At 43.4% G+C, this 14,695-nt stretch overlaps 1 protein-coding gene across 2 annotated transcripts in view; it reads right to left on the bottom strand.

The window, feature by feature from the left end:
- The window catches only part of SBK1 (SH3 domain binding kinase 1), a 92,890-nt gene that overhangs the window by 28,776 nt on the left and 49,419 nt on the right, over nt 1-14,695 (bottom strand). The window lies entirely within an intron of this gene.

Below are 14,695 nucleotides of genomic sequence, written 5' to 3'. Positions count from 1 at the left end.
ATTTCACCATTGATTAAGACCATGGCTCCCCATATCCTCCCCCCCCCCTCCCAGCCACAGGGGATACAAATACTCCCTCCACAGTATCTTCGGCCTCTGGAAACCTGGGGTGCAGATGATCCAACTGGGGTATCAAATTGGGTCCCTTCCACATGGCAATGACTCAATGGGCCAGTTCAGTCATTAAGGAGTTAATTGTATAACTGCACGCATGGGTCTCTGTGTAAACCTTGCCGTCAACGTAAAAGTAAGCAAGTATTTCTGCTTTGAAAATTATCCAGAAAAACCATGCACTTTCATTTACAGATGCTCTTTGGTGCGTCCATGTTTTTTATCTGGATAGAATTACACACAGATGCTCATATTTTTAAAAGTGGGTATGTAAGAGCAAACCGCCCTCAAGCTCTCTTTTGGGAATGTCTCCTTAAACTTACACTAATACAGATGGTATGGGGTCAAATTTTCAGACTGCAGGAGTTAGCCAGGCAGATTCTCGTGGTCAGCGCTGAGCCCAGTTGTTCAATGCTGGGCCATTTCTGGTAACTGGCATTGAATATCTGATTTATTTTTGGCCGCTATAAACCTAGCTAGCTAAGTTGATATTCAGTGCTGGAAGTTAAATTTATAGCAGCCAAAGATATGCCAGCAGCTTGATTTGGCTGCTAAATGTAGCCAGTTAGCTCTTTAAATTTTGCAAATAGCCAGTTAAGTCACATGACATAGTTGGCTATCCACTAAGCGCTAATATTGAGTGGCCACTTCACGCTGAATATTAGCATTTAGCCGGCTAAGAGCTAGTTAACCAGCCAGGAGCCGTTCCTGGCTGGTTAAATAGCAACGAATTTCAGGCAGTATGGGCTGGATTCTGCAAATAGTGCCGACTACAAAAACGCCACGATCTCGTGTCAACCATGCTATGGGGCTATTTGTAGAATTTCACCTACCGTTAAACATAAGGCAACAGTAATGTAGGCCAGTGTTTTGAAGGCCTATATTTCTAGTGCCTATGTTTGATGAGAATTGCGTCTACCAAGGTATCTAGTGGTGCCCAAGATCATTTCCAGCATAAACCCCACCTACTTTGACCTCAGGTGCTGTTAGGTGCTTCTATAGATGCGATTACAGCATCCTCTTTTGTAGGCGCCTATGGGTGCCTACATTTTTTTTAATGATATAAGAACATAAGAATTCCCATACTGGGACAGACCAAAGGTCCATCAAGCCAAGCGTCCTGTTTCCAACAGAGGTCAATCCACGTCTCAAGTGCAAGGCAAGATCTCAAGGAGTAAAACAGATTTTATGCTGCTTATCCTAGGAATAAGCAGTGGATTTCCCCAAGCCATCTCAATAATGGCCTATGGACGTCTCTTTTAGGAAATGATCCAAACCTTTTTTTTAAACCCTGCTAAGCTAACTGATTTCACCACATTCTCTGCAGCAAATTCCAGAGTTTAATTACTTGTTGTATAAAGAAATTACCATGCCAATTAACACCAATTAAAATGATTAAGTTAGGCAGCAGTTTAGAGAATTTAGGCCTATGGGCTAGATTCACAAAGCAAACCGATCGTGTACCGATCGGTTTGTGACCCCTTTGCGATCAGATTTCCCGCGGGCTTGAAGTGGGTTAAAACCACAGGCTCCAACTTGCATTGTGGAAAATGAGGGGATGAATTGAAAAAAAGGGAGTCCTGCAAAGAGTAGTCTATTAAAGCAAGTGATCTAGGCTTCCAGGATCCGCCTTTCAATTCCAGCAGTCACGACTGTGATGATCCTGAACTTTTAAACCCCCCCAAAAAAATCTATGCCAGGCCCGGAGGTCCAGCGCATGTGCAAACCATCTACAGATGGTCTGCGTATGCGTTGGGATCACTATCGAGCGATCCGGGCAGGCAGATGGGGGCGTTCTTCCGATCGCCTCCATTTGCATATTGGGGCTTCGAGAATTCATCGGACCTGCCCGAATCGGACCCAATCGGCAGGTTCGTGAATCTAAGCCCTGTGTGTTTAAATTCACTCACATATTGAGTGAGCAATTTTGTAGGATGCCATTTCTATGCATAAAGTACCTTTGAAAATGATCTTAATAATTGCATTATTTGTTTACCAAAATGCAAGCTGAATAAAACATTAAAAAGATTGCAAACAAACTTGTAATGTCTGTGTTTAGCAAAGCTGTTTGAAAACAGAAGATCAGGTTATGAGTCTGGATAATGAATTTCATACAGTACATCAGTGAGTGGTCCCTCAGGGGAGAGACTTCTGTAGTCTTACAAATTTCCTGTGTCTTTTAAGACATTGATTTTGGACTTGCATTCAGCTTAACCCTAAAACCAGACAAGCTTCACTATATTCACAGTAAAAAAAAAAAAAAAAAAGAATAAGCAGGAGTAAAATATCTGGACTCTGTAACACCCATTCCCTATCCCTATCTCCATGCCCAGCATTTTTGTTTTTTATCTTAGATTTTGGTCTGGTTATTTCACTTGACTTTATTTAATTTGCTTTTCCAGTTGATGTGAAGTCTCAAAACATTCTGCAAGAATAGTCCCTATATACCCAGTTCTTTCAATGGACCTCAATCCTGACCCACGGCACTCCTTATTATTCCATTTCTTAGAAACATAAAACATGACAGCAGATTAAAGCCAAATGGCCCACCCAGTCTGCCCATCCACAGCTTCCACTATTTTCTCCTTTCCCTAAGAGATCCTACATGCTTGTCCTATGCTTTCTTGAATTCAGAGATAGTTTACTATTTGATTGGTTGCCTTGTCCAGGCTCTGCCCTGTTTTGGGCTGGGCAAAGCAAGTGTATAACTCAGCGGTCTCAAACTCAAACCCTTTGCAGGGCCACATTTTGGATTTGTAGGTACTTGGAGGGCCTCAGAAAAAATACTTAATGTCTTATTAAAGAAATGACAATTTTGCATGAGGTAAAATTCTTTATAGTTTATAAATATTTCCTTTTGGCTAAGTCTTTAATAATAATATTGTCATTTATAGCTAAAGAGACACATGATCAAGAACTGTTTTATTTTACTTTTGTGATTATGATAAACATACCGAGGGCCTCAAAATAGTACCTGGTGGGTCTCATGTGGCCCCTGGGCCGCGAGTTTGAGACCACTGGTATAACTGTGCTATGCACTGATATTTTTTTTAGGGGAATTCTTCTTTTCTTTGGCTTTTTGCTCTGTTATTCCGTCTCTTTGCACGTGGCAATATAATAGCAAGTCCAGATCCTTCTTTTCCCTCCTCATGCACAAGAAGTTAGAGACTACTACTATTAATGATTTCTATAGCGTTACCAAATGTACACAGCGCTGTACAAAGTCACAAAGAAGAAGAAAACAGTCCCTGCTCCAAAGAGCTTACAATCTAAACAGAAACAGGATGTCATGGATATAGTTGTGTTTTTTTAATTAATCTTTATTCATTTTTAAAACTCACAATAAGTGTAATATATATTACAATTATTTTATACTTTAACATCACTTAATATATCATCAAGTTCTAATTCGCATCAAATAGCCCCCCTCCCTTATACCCAACAGTTATTCCTAAGCAAAAGAAATCATAAAATATTCTCCCCCCCCCCCCCCCCCTGGACATGTATGAAAAGGGGAAAAAATTAATATTTATTCTATGCAGTAATTTCAATCTTTACAGTATCTTGTTAATGGCTCCCAAATAACCTGGATACAGTTATGGGTAGGGTTACCATATGTCTGGATGTCCGGGTTTTGAAAAGCCTCCTTAAATCATGTCGGGCAGGAAGGAAGTCCACGCATGCACAAATGCCACGTGTGACATTATCGTGTGGCATCCGCGCATGTACAGACTTCCTCCCTGCCCGACAAGAGCAGGCAGTGGGAGGGTGAGGCTAGGGCGGGACTGGGGCATTACAGGCCGGGTATGGGCGGAGCTGGGAGGGCCTGGGGGCGGGTCTAGGGGGGTCTGGATTTTCCGATTGGAAAATCTGGCAACCCTAGTTATGGGGAACGGATAATCACCCGGCTGGGTTGGAGGGCAGAGGAGTATGGTTAAGGATTGAAGGCTATATCGAAAAGGTGGGTTTTCAGTCTGCTTTTAAACACGGTAAGGGAAGGGGCTTGGCGGATAAACTCAGGTAATTTATTCCAGGCATAGGGGACAACTAGATGAAAGGAACAAAGTCTGGAATTGGCAATGGAAGAGAAGGGCTAAGAGCGGCTTATCTGAGGAACGGAGTTCTCTGGGAGGTGTATAAGGAGAGAGAAGAGAGGAGAGATATCAAGGAGCAGCAGAATGAACACACTTGTAGGTCAACAATAGAGACTGCCTTGAATACCGTCCATCACTTCAGTCCTTACCTGCAACATCCTCTGCTGTTCCAGTATTGGGGCCCATACATGTTCTGCCTAAACTATAGGAGCCACCTCTGTGGGTTTTAAGCACCACCAACGCTGAACAAACTCCTTCATTGTGCCTAGCGAACGGTAATGCGTATTGTGTTTGGCACCTCCTATCATTCTGAAACGTTGGCAACTATGCTTCTCAAAATGAGTGCCCCTTCCTTTTGTATTCTCTTCTTTACCTCACCCCACCTCACTCTGAAGCATGGAGCCACACTCTCACCAGCCCCAGCACCCATCAATCCTGCTTTTGGCAGAGGCAGCTCAAATACACAAATGTTCTGGTGAAGGAAAGCAGGTGCCACTCATAAATGATGCACTTTATACTTTCAGGGGGCAAATTTCAGGCTTCCAAGCGGCTTGCAGGGCACCTGCAAATCCACAAGCTCATTTTCATAGTGCATAGCTACCAAAGTAGCAGCTGACTCTGCACCTGACTTGCAACAGGTGCAAAAGTATCTTTCAGAAATATGAACAGGGAATTTAAAAAAAAAAAAAAAAATCAAATCACCAGGGACAGAGGTGCCAGTGGGTGCTGAGCACCACCACAAACTCCTTTATGGTGTCCAAGGAGGGGTAATTTCCCCTCCAATCATTTTGAATAATTGGCCCCTATGACTAGAGACGCTACCTCATCTTGACCTAACCCCACCCCTGTCCCTGCAAAAGTAAGCTCATTATGAATTCTGCACACCTGCACAGTGTAGAATTTGTGTAGCATTCCCCGCTCAGGCTGAAATTTTAACTCCTTTGGGAAATTAGGCACAGGAAGATCAGTGGCAGGCCAGAAGACGGCAGCTGAAGCAGCAGTGCATGTGTGCAATAAGACAAAGTAGTTCTGGGTCAGTATCAGTGAATTAGAGGGATCAAGCCTTGGACAGAGAGAGAGAGCGGGCAGAGAAGACAAAATCAGTGCTAGGAAGGGGATCAAGCCTGGGAGCAGTTGGAGAGTGAGCTGAGGGAGAGAGAGAGAACCTTGGGGGAACAGAATGAAAATAAGATGGGGGGTAGAGGCTGAACCTGGGAAGCTAGGGGAGAGAGAAATCAACCTGGATTCAGAAGGAGAGTGCATTGGGGAAAATGTCGTTTCAGGGTCAGGAGGGAAGTGAGAAAGGGAGATTCAGTGGGAGAGGGGGTAGAAAGAGAGAGAGAGAGCTGAAGAATTAAGTCGAGTGAGAGGGAGAAAACAAATAGAGGAAGGTGAAGAGTCCAGTCCGATAACAAGAGCAAACTAGGGGGCCTAGGGAGGGACATGTAAACAAATGGTGCAAGGAGGGGGGGAGGAGATTCAGGCCTGGAAGAAGCTGGAGCTTATGATATACTATATATACGGTAGTACTCCAAGAGGAAAGCTGCACATAAAAACGAACAATTTTGCCTCTTCTTGTTTGCATTGTCTTTTATATTAATTTTACTCAAAGAATGTAATTAGATTGATTTATTTTGATCTGGAAGAAATTTTTTTTTTATTTTTGCTTGTTTCATTTGTTTTGCACAGAATTTCCTCAAGAATGTCTGTATGTAGTCAAAACAAAGAAATAAAACAGCGGAACAACACCCATGGACACTGGTCATGTTGATTCCCTGGCGTTCCTCTCATAGTGAGAGGGAGGTAGGGGAGCTCAGTTCTTTCACCCTCTCATACAGGGCAGGGTAGCAGAATATATTTTACTTTGGGAGAGGAAAACAAATCAAGCTTTGTTTCTAACACCCCTCCCCCCAAATTTCTCTGTTAGGTGATGCTGTGTGGAAAAAAAATGGTGGGGTTGTGGCCCCTGGGGCCCATCCTGTTTGCTGTTCACTGAGAGAGAAAACCCAGAAATTCAGCAAGAACAAGGCAATGTCTGAGAGGCTCCAACTCTTTCCATTGTGTGACCCTGAGTTATTGTGTTAAAAGGAGCAATTCTGTTTATCAATTTAGGGCTTCTTGTTGTGGTGCTCCCCGGGGCTCATAACTATTAGTCCAGTGGTTCCCAACCCTGTCCTGGAGGACAACCAGGCCAGTCGGGTTTTCAGGATAGCCCTAATGAATATGCATGAGAGAGATCTGCATATAATGGAGGTACCAGGTATGCAAATCTGCTCCGTGCATATTCATTAGGGTTAAGCTGAAAACCCGACTGGCCTGGTGGTCCTCCAGGATAGGGTTGGGAACCACTGAATTAGTATACAGTACACTTCTCCCTCCATATTCGCTGTGATAGTGGATTAACAGGCCCGCAAATACAGAAAAACCGTAAATAACTTTTTCATATGTTATTCACTGTTTTCTATTAAAAAACATCGTGAATATGGTGAAACCGCAAATGACATGGTGGGAGACCTTGCCTGTTCCTGAAGGAGAGGCAAAACACGGCGAAGAAAGTGCCGGGAATCAGCGATTTTCTCTGTAAACGCTTGGAATTAGCGATTTCTCCATGCAAGCTGACATCATTTGGGGGGAGGAGCCAGCAAGCTAAAAACCGCGAATAATCGAAACTGTGATTGCTGAATCCGAAGGGAGAAGTGTATGTTCAGGAGAACTATTGCTCTCTTATGCAGATGACATTTTAATACTTGTTTCTGTATGTGATGATTTAGGAATGACCACAAACAGATTATCCGACTGCATTGATAGAATTCAGTGCTGGGCTTTAGATAATCTGTTGAAGGTAAACACCAGTAAAACCAAAATTTTATAGTTTAGAAACCCTGGCATTTCAATTCCCAGCATTATTCATCTCTCTTCGGGGAAGTGTTTACCAATTGAAGATAAGACTAAAGTGCTGGGCGTTGTCCTAGATTCGTCTATAAACTTAGAGGCTCATGTAAATTCCCTCTGGCCCCCAAAAAGCTTTTTTTCAAATTAAGGCAATTACGACTGATTAGAACATATTTTAATCAATATGCTTTTGTTGGACTGGTTTAGACGTTATTATCTCACTTAGATTATTACTACAATGCACTTTATTTAGATCTATCTTCTAAATTGCTAAATACAATGCAATTAATCCAGAACACTTCTGCTCGATTAATATTTAGAATGAAAAAAAAATTGAGAGCGTTTCCTCAGTATCAAATGTATTTTATTGTTGCCACATGTAGAGTGCCTTATCAATTGCCATACCACTGTATTTAGTTCCCAAAACATATCTTCAATCTTCGATGAAGGATATAGGAATTATCTTATTGTTGCTGTACATCGCTTACAGTCCTGATATTTGTTTTCTCATGCTGTATATAGAAATTATCTCACTACTATATGATGGCTGAGCCAAACAGGCTTCCTGCTAACCAAACATCTAGCCCCCTCAGAGTATGACTATTTCCCACTCCTCTCTCCACCTGAGGATTCTCAGCTGAACTGAGGCCCCACCTACTACCTACTGGGCCTGATTAAGCAGCCCTTTAAAGGGCTGCGTGTCAGGCGGGCCTGCACCGTCGGCAGGCCCTGCTGAAGGGTCAAGCCAAAGGGCCCTTCGTGCAGACCAAGTACGACCAAGCTAAAAAACCTCTGCCCAACTTCACTGATAAATAGTAACAGTCCACAAAGCTATTTAATTGAGGACCAATGCATTGGAGGAAAACACTCTTCCAATCCACCTTTGAGTTTCAAGGCTCCAAAATTTGGAACTGCCTCCAGACCTCCTCCTATCTTCAATTTAGGAAGATGCTAAGAATGTATCTGTTTTCATTATATTCTTGCTATGATTCATCATTTCTATGTTGCTAACCTTATTAATCTAATGTAAGCCGCAATGATTCCCAATTGACATCTGCAGGGTATAAGAAACAATATGGTATGGTAGGGTACTTTATGAAGAATATGGCTACCATGTCGCCAACTGCTATTATGTATGTCTGCTTGAATGTCAACTTGTAATCTTGTTGCTAATCTTATATTACATACTACTGTTTAAGCCCGTTAGATTAATGGGTGCTAGAATAGATGTGTAGATTTAACAGATCACAAAATTTAATGAAAACTTACCGTGTGAGCTGTCTGTCTTTTTTTTTTCTCTCTCCTTGGCCGCTGTCTGCCTCTGTCTTTTTTTCTTTGTCTCGCTCTCCTTGGCTGCTGGCTGGCTAGCTGTCTCTCTGGCCCCCTGTCTGTCTGTCATTCTTTCTATTTGTCTCTCTCCCTGGCCCCCTGTCTGTATGTCTTTCTTTCTGTCTGTCTCTCTCTCTCCCTGGCCCCGTCTGTCTGTCTTTATTGCTTTCTGTCTCTCTCCCTGCCTGCTGTCTTTCTGTGTGTGTCTGTCTTTTGTTCTCGTGCGCTGCCTGCCTGTCTTTCTGTCTCTGTGGCCCTCTGCCTGCCTGCCTCTCTCTGTGGTGCCATGTCTGCCTTTCTTTCTGTCTCTCTCCGTGGCCCCCTTTCATCTCCCCCCCAGAGCAAATCAAGATTGCTGCCTGCACCGCAGCACACCCCTCCCCCAAAGCATAGCAAGTTTGCTCCCTGGCCCCCTATCCCCTCAATTCCTTGTGCAGCAGTAGCACCCCTTGCCTGTTTCCCCTGTCCTGCAGTGGCCCTTTCCCCTTCCTTTTACCTCCCCCCTGTCCATCAGCACCCATTCTGTTCTTCCTGTCCAACAGTAGCCCTTTTCCCTTCCCCCTGTCCAGCAGCACCCCTTCTCTGTTCCCCCTGTCCACGTGTTGCATTGTTATGGGCGCTACAGGTTTTTTTTTGTTTTCCTGCCACCTGTGCTCCAGCTGCCGGGAGGTGCATGTGGCATCACTCTGGAAGGAGTGACGGGTCGGCTGCTTGCTGCTATAGGACTGAATGGGCCTAGGCTTCCTCCCCTCCTCTCAGCAAGGAAGGAGTCCGGGCTGGCAGAAAAACTTAACGTGTCCACCCAGGTGCTCCAACTTTTCTCTTCGCCTTGCAACAGAGAGAAGCCACTCTTCCTCTCCCAGCTGTTCCCCACCCTCCACCCCCAATAACCAAAACCCGGCAACAGCAGAAGGAATTGTCCCCCCCCTCCAGACTGTGAAGCCCCTGACATGTTGGACCCGTCGTCCAGCGAAGAGGAGTCGGACGGGCTGGTGGAAGAGGAGTGGCGCGACATGCTAGTGGCAGCGGCCGGAGGCTCAAAGAGGTCTTTGCCGCCCTCCGGCTGGGACTGCTGCGAGCAGGTAGGCAGCCCTAGCCCATCAGTTGGCGGCGGCAGCAGCAACAGCCGCGAGGAGCAGGAGCGATTACAGCAGGCAGACCTCTCATCCCCCCTTCCCAGGTCTCACACAGCGGTCGGCAGTGGTAGGTCGCTGCTCCTGCTTGCTTCGGTCCTACTTTCTTTTTGGGTGAAGGCAGGAGCAGAACCCGGCAACGAGGAAGGCCCTAGACTATCGGCAAATCAAACCGCTAAACTCCACCCGCACGTGCCTCAAGCTGCCGCACGTGCAGGAAATCGAATTCGGCACGGAGTCACATCCCACAGACGCAGGGATCACAGATTTTCTACTGCGCATGAGCGGTAAGGGTTTTATTATTAAGGACGTATACTTGTAACTCGTTCTGGGCTCTTTTTGGAGGACGGGCTAGAAAACTGAATAAATAAATAAATTTATGAAGAGATTCAGCCAAGGCGGTGAACAGCAGGTATAATTCAACATAAAACTTGCAATTTTGTTAACAGCATAACAGTAGTAAAAAGACCAAATATAAGCATAAATACAGTGAATGAGGTAAAGTCAAAATCAGTAAATTGAAACGTAATAATAGGACTACCAGGAAACAGTTCAAAAATATACTTATTGACAGCACTGAACTTCAAATAAGAGAGATATGATACATACTAAAAGGGAGACATAATACTTATGAAGCATCTAATAAGCACAAATCAGAACATTCAAAAAACATAGATATGATGCTAATGTTTTTCTATAATACAGCTTATCCTATAGCCGACGGGTCAGTTCATAGACAAAACCGCGGAAGACAAAGGAGCACGCCGACAACTGAGCGCAAGATGGAAGCGTGCGCCGAAGAAAAAGTGTTTTTAGGGGCTCCGACAGGGGTTTTTGTTGGGGAACCCGCCCCAGTTTACTTAATACAGAACCCCCCAAACCCCCACAACGCCCCCACAACGCGGCGCGATCTGTATAAAGTAAAGTGGGGGGTTCCCCCCACACACACCCCGTCGGAGCCCCTAAAAACTATGATTTTCTTCGGCGCGCGCCTCCACGCTGCGCTCAGTTGTCTGCGTGCGCCTTTGTCCCAGCGCGCTTTTGACCTGACACCGATGGGGGTTCATAGACAAAACCGCGGAAGACAAAGGCGCGCGCCGACAACTGAGTGCAAGACGGAAGCGCGCTATGCAGACATTAGATGGGGACAAGATGGGTGGTACAGAGTGTTTTGGGGATAAACAGATGGGAGGCTAAACTCAAGGCAAGTTGTTTATACAGTTAAACAAGGTATAAGGAACCGATTTACTGTGTGTGGCAAGCTAGTCCCGGTGCAGAATAAGTATATAGTCAATCACCCTATGGATTCCATGCTTTCTGCTTAGTTAATTTGCATTGGCTTTCCATTCGTGAGCGTATCTTTTTCCAACTCAGCATGTTTAGTTTATCAAACATTTTAGGGTTTTTTTAAATGGTTAACTGTTGTTTAAAATATTGCTCTGGCCTACATAGCTGAAAACAGTGTACAATCTATTGACCTCATCTGCCTAAAATGTATGTCCCCCCACCTTACCACATTGTAAGCTAAATAGATAAGAGTTTGAGCCATGATGTACCCTGCCCTTCTGTACATTTAACATTTAGAACTGTAAGAGTTAGATAAGTGACCTGCTAGTGTGAGCTTAGGACCAATAATAATTGTAGAAAGTTATAGAAGTAACAAATGAAAATTATAGTTTTTGCATATATTAGTTTGCAAAAAGGGCATAAAAGTCCGTGTATTTCCTGTTTCTGACACTCTAGTAGGCAGGCTATTAACTGCACTAGAGTCCGGTATACTGTAATAAATTTCTTGTACTTTCTTCACGCCTCTGACTTTGTGTGTCCAAGTAATCTTTCACTAAAGCGTGCTAGCCGATTTAGCGCCTTAGTAAAAGACCCCTTTTATGAACTAACTTCTGAACTAATCCTTGATCTAATAAGGATACCATTTATAGACATTCTTTTCACTTACAGAATCAATTGTAATGGAGTCTGTTATTTACAGATTTTTAATACTTTGTTTCCTGTTCGTGTAGTCCCTTTTTGAAACTCCCTAACATCTTTTATCGGGTCGGAATAGAATTATCTTTCCTTTTGAAAGAGACTAAAACTTGGTTATTTGGCAGAGGTGTCTAGGCTGCTGAATATCATCTCGTTTTATTTGCTTGGTGCTTTCTTTTTGATTATGTAAAACCACATTGAATGAACCTTGTTGGGATTTAGCGGTCAATAAGAATCATGTTGATTTCGATATTGATTCCTTTTCACTCCTTCACTCTGAACAACATAAGAGTTGATCTACTGGGTCAGACCAAAGGTCCATCAAGCCCAGCATCTTGTTTCCAACAGTAGCAAGTTCAGGTCATAAGAATCTGGCAAAGCCCGAAAAAGTAGCAGGATTCCATTAAAAACCTGAGCATTGGCACCCCTGTTTTAGCAACATTTGTAGTCAATGAGTTTACAAATGCATCTCTTTCCACATAATTTGAGGCCTTTGCAAGCTGTGTTGTCCAGGCACTACTGGGTGGTGAACAGATTCTACCTTCCTTTATGTAGCCACATGGTAGAAACTGTACACTGCACAAATGCGAAACATATTGCTGATAAATAGCATGCTATACAACCAATATTACGCCACAATTCTAATTTTACCCTTATTGTTGCATCAAAAGGACGATTTTAATAGCCATTTTGGCATGTCAACTAGTGTTTTATATGCAGAAATACCTTAGGCACTTACAAAATTGCACATCCGATATTTATATAAAGTTTTACACATTCAGGCTGTACACCAGAATTTGAACTGAAGTGTTCCCAGGGATGGGAGTGATTTGGATCTAGCTCATATCTTTCAGCAGTAGCTCAACACACGTTCCATTTGGGATTGAGGAGGGGTTTGAATGCATTGTTATGAAAATAAGTGCATATGTTCTAGACTGGTTTCTGACTTTACAGCAGAGACTTGTTTTCTTCTCATTTTTCTGTAAATATAAGCTCAAATTCCCTGGGATAAGATTCAAAATGGAAGTCAATGCATGTTTTCATTTTGAAAATTTGCCACATGGGAAAAAGTATGCATACATGTACGCTATTATACAATGACGCTCTGAAATTTTTAGCATACATGTTCCAAAATTTCTTCCTTTTTCTAAGTGATAATGCATTTTATTACCTTAAAGAAGAGTAGGTCAATGGGTCGGGGTGAGGAGTGGGGGGAGGGTTGGATGGGATGATCTCCTGAAGAAACAACAGGGGGTCTCCTCTTGAAGTGCTCAGGTTCAATGGGATGGGATGTGGGGTACTGTTCAAAGAGTGGGTATCGGGTTTATTGAGGTGGTGCTGGGCAGTGTCTCTTGTGTATTATTGGTTTGCTGATTGTTGTCTGGTCTTATTACTGTTTCGCATTCATGCTACTACTGATATCCATGTTTGATGTTTTGTATTTTCTATAATATTCAATAAAAATTTAATAATAAAAAAAAAAAAAAAAGAAGAGTAGGTTAGCTGTGTCCCTGATATTCAAGTATGGCATTCAGTGTTGGTTTCAAACACCAGCCACCATGGTCAAATTATACAACCAGATATTCAGGCATTCACTGGCACTGAATACCTGGGTTTAAAGGGCAGCACAGGGAGTTACTGGAGAATATCATTATTCAGCAGTTACCCAATAATCAGCTTTTTGCTGGTTTAAAATATCCATATGGTTAGGTGGCTACTGCACTGAAAATCACGTAACTCCCAGCCAGTATTCAAGGAAGGTGCCTGGGGCCAAAGGAAGATGGCACCCAGCATCTCCTCTGGGATGGCACCCAGCATCAGCACTGGGAGGTCTCTTACCTGCACCCCCCCTCCCTCCCCCAAGTACCTTTTGTTTTTCACCAGCAGTAAGCAGGGACTCCTACCTACAGCTCACACTGGTTCAAGCCTTCCCTCCAACATTGCTCTCAGGTCCCATGAACAGGAAGTTACGTCACAGGAACTCAGGGCTGGCATGAGCAGCAAATTGCTAGCAGTAAAAAATAGATGGAATTAAAAAGCACCATGGAGGAAGGCTTATCATCGCTGAGGGGGGGGAAGAGGAGAGATGTCAGAAGTCTTCAGCTGGTGGGTCTTGGGGATCCCCACCAGCCACATCGCTACTGTACTGCTGCTGGATGGCATCCCTGCTGTTGGCGCCCTGGGCAATCTACCTCCCTCTTACTACGCTACTGCTCCAGACTGCCTTGAGCACTGGGATGGTCTGCAAAGATCTTCAGCAGTAATATCTGAATATGGCACTGGTCAATGCTACTTATCAAAGCCCTATGCTTTTGCCATGCATACTAAAAAACTGATCACATGAATGCAAAACTATTTTTTAACTTGGCTAGGCTGACCTTGGTCCAAAACACAGCAGTTAGAATGATATACGGACTGAGGAAGTATGATCACATAAACCCCTATTACCGTGAGCTACACTGGCTCCCAGTTGAGGCCCGGGTGATCTTTAAGTTGGGATGTTTATACTATAAAGTCTCTTTTGGTGTCGCTCTGCTTTACCTTGTTGATAGATTTGTTACTATGATTCACGGGAACAGTAGAGAATCCCATGTCCTATTTATGTTCCCTTCTGTTAAGGGCTGTAAAAATAACAAATATCATGGGCACTGTCTTTCCTATCAAGCAGCTCAATTCGATAAAGAATTCTGCCCATTACTGACCAGATCAGTATCTTATAAACACTATAAAAAACTTTTGAAAACTTTTCTTTTTTTCTAAATTTGTAGCTAGCTCATTCTTGCTTACTGCATTCACTCATAGCATAATCTTTTGTAAACCGCATTGAATTAAGGGCTCATTTTACAAAGGCACGCTAGTGGTTTTAGCGTGCGCTTAACATGCGCTAAAATGCCACACGTGCTAGCAGCTACCACCTCCTTTTAAGCAGGCGGTAATTTTTCGGCTAGCGCGCACTATAACGTGCGCTAAAAACGCTAGCGCACCTTAGTAAAAGGAGCCCTAAGGGTTATGCGGTATAGAAATCTGTTATTCTGTTATGTTATGTTGTGAAGGACACTGACTGCTTTTACTGGAAAGGAAGTACCCAACGCATTTAGATTATATCAGTATCAAAATACACTTATATTTTCTGGACAGGTCAATAGAATTGAT

This window comes from Geotrypetes seraphini, chromosome 11, assembly GCF_902459505.1.
Source record: "Geotrypetes seraphini chromosome 11, aGeoSer1.1, whole genome shotgun sequence".
Classification (NCBI taxonomy): domain Eukaryota; kingdom Metazoa; phylum Chordata; class Amphibia; order Gymnophiona; family Dermophiidae; genus Geotrypetes; species Geotrypetes seraphini.
The sequence above is the reverse complement of the archived record's forward strand: the minus strand, read 5'-3'. Positions and strand labels throughout refer to the sequence as shown.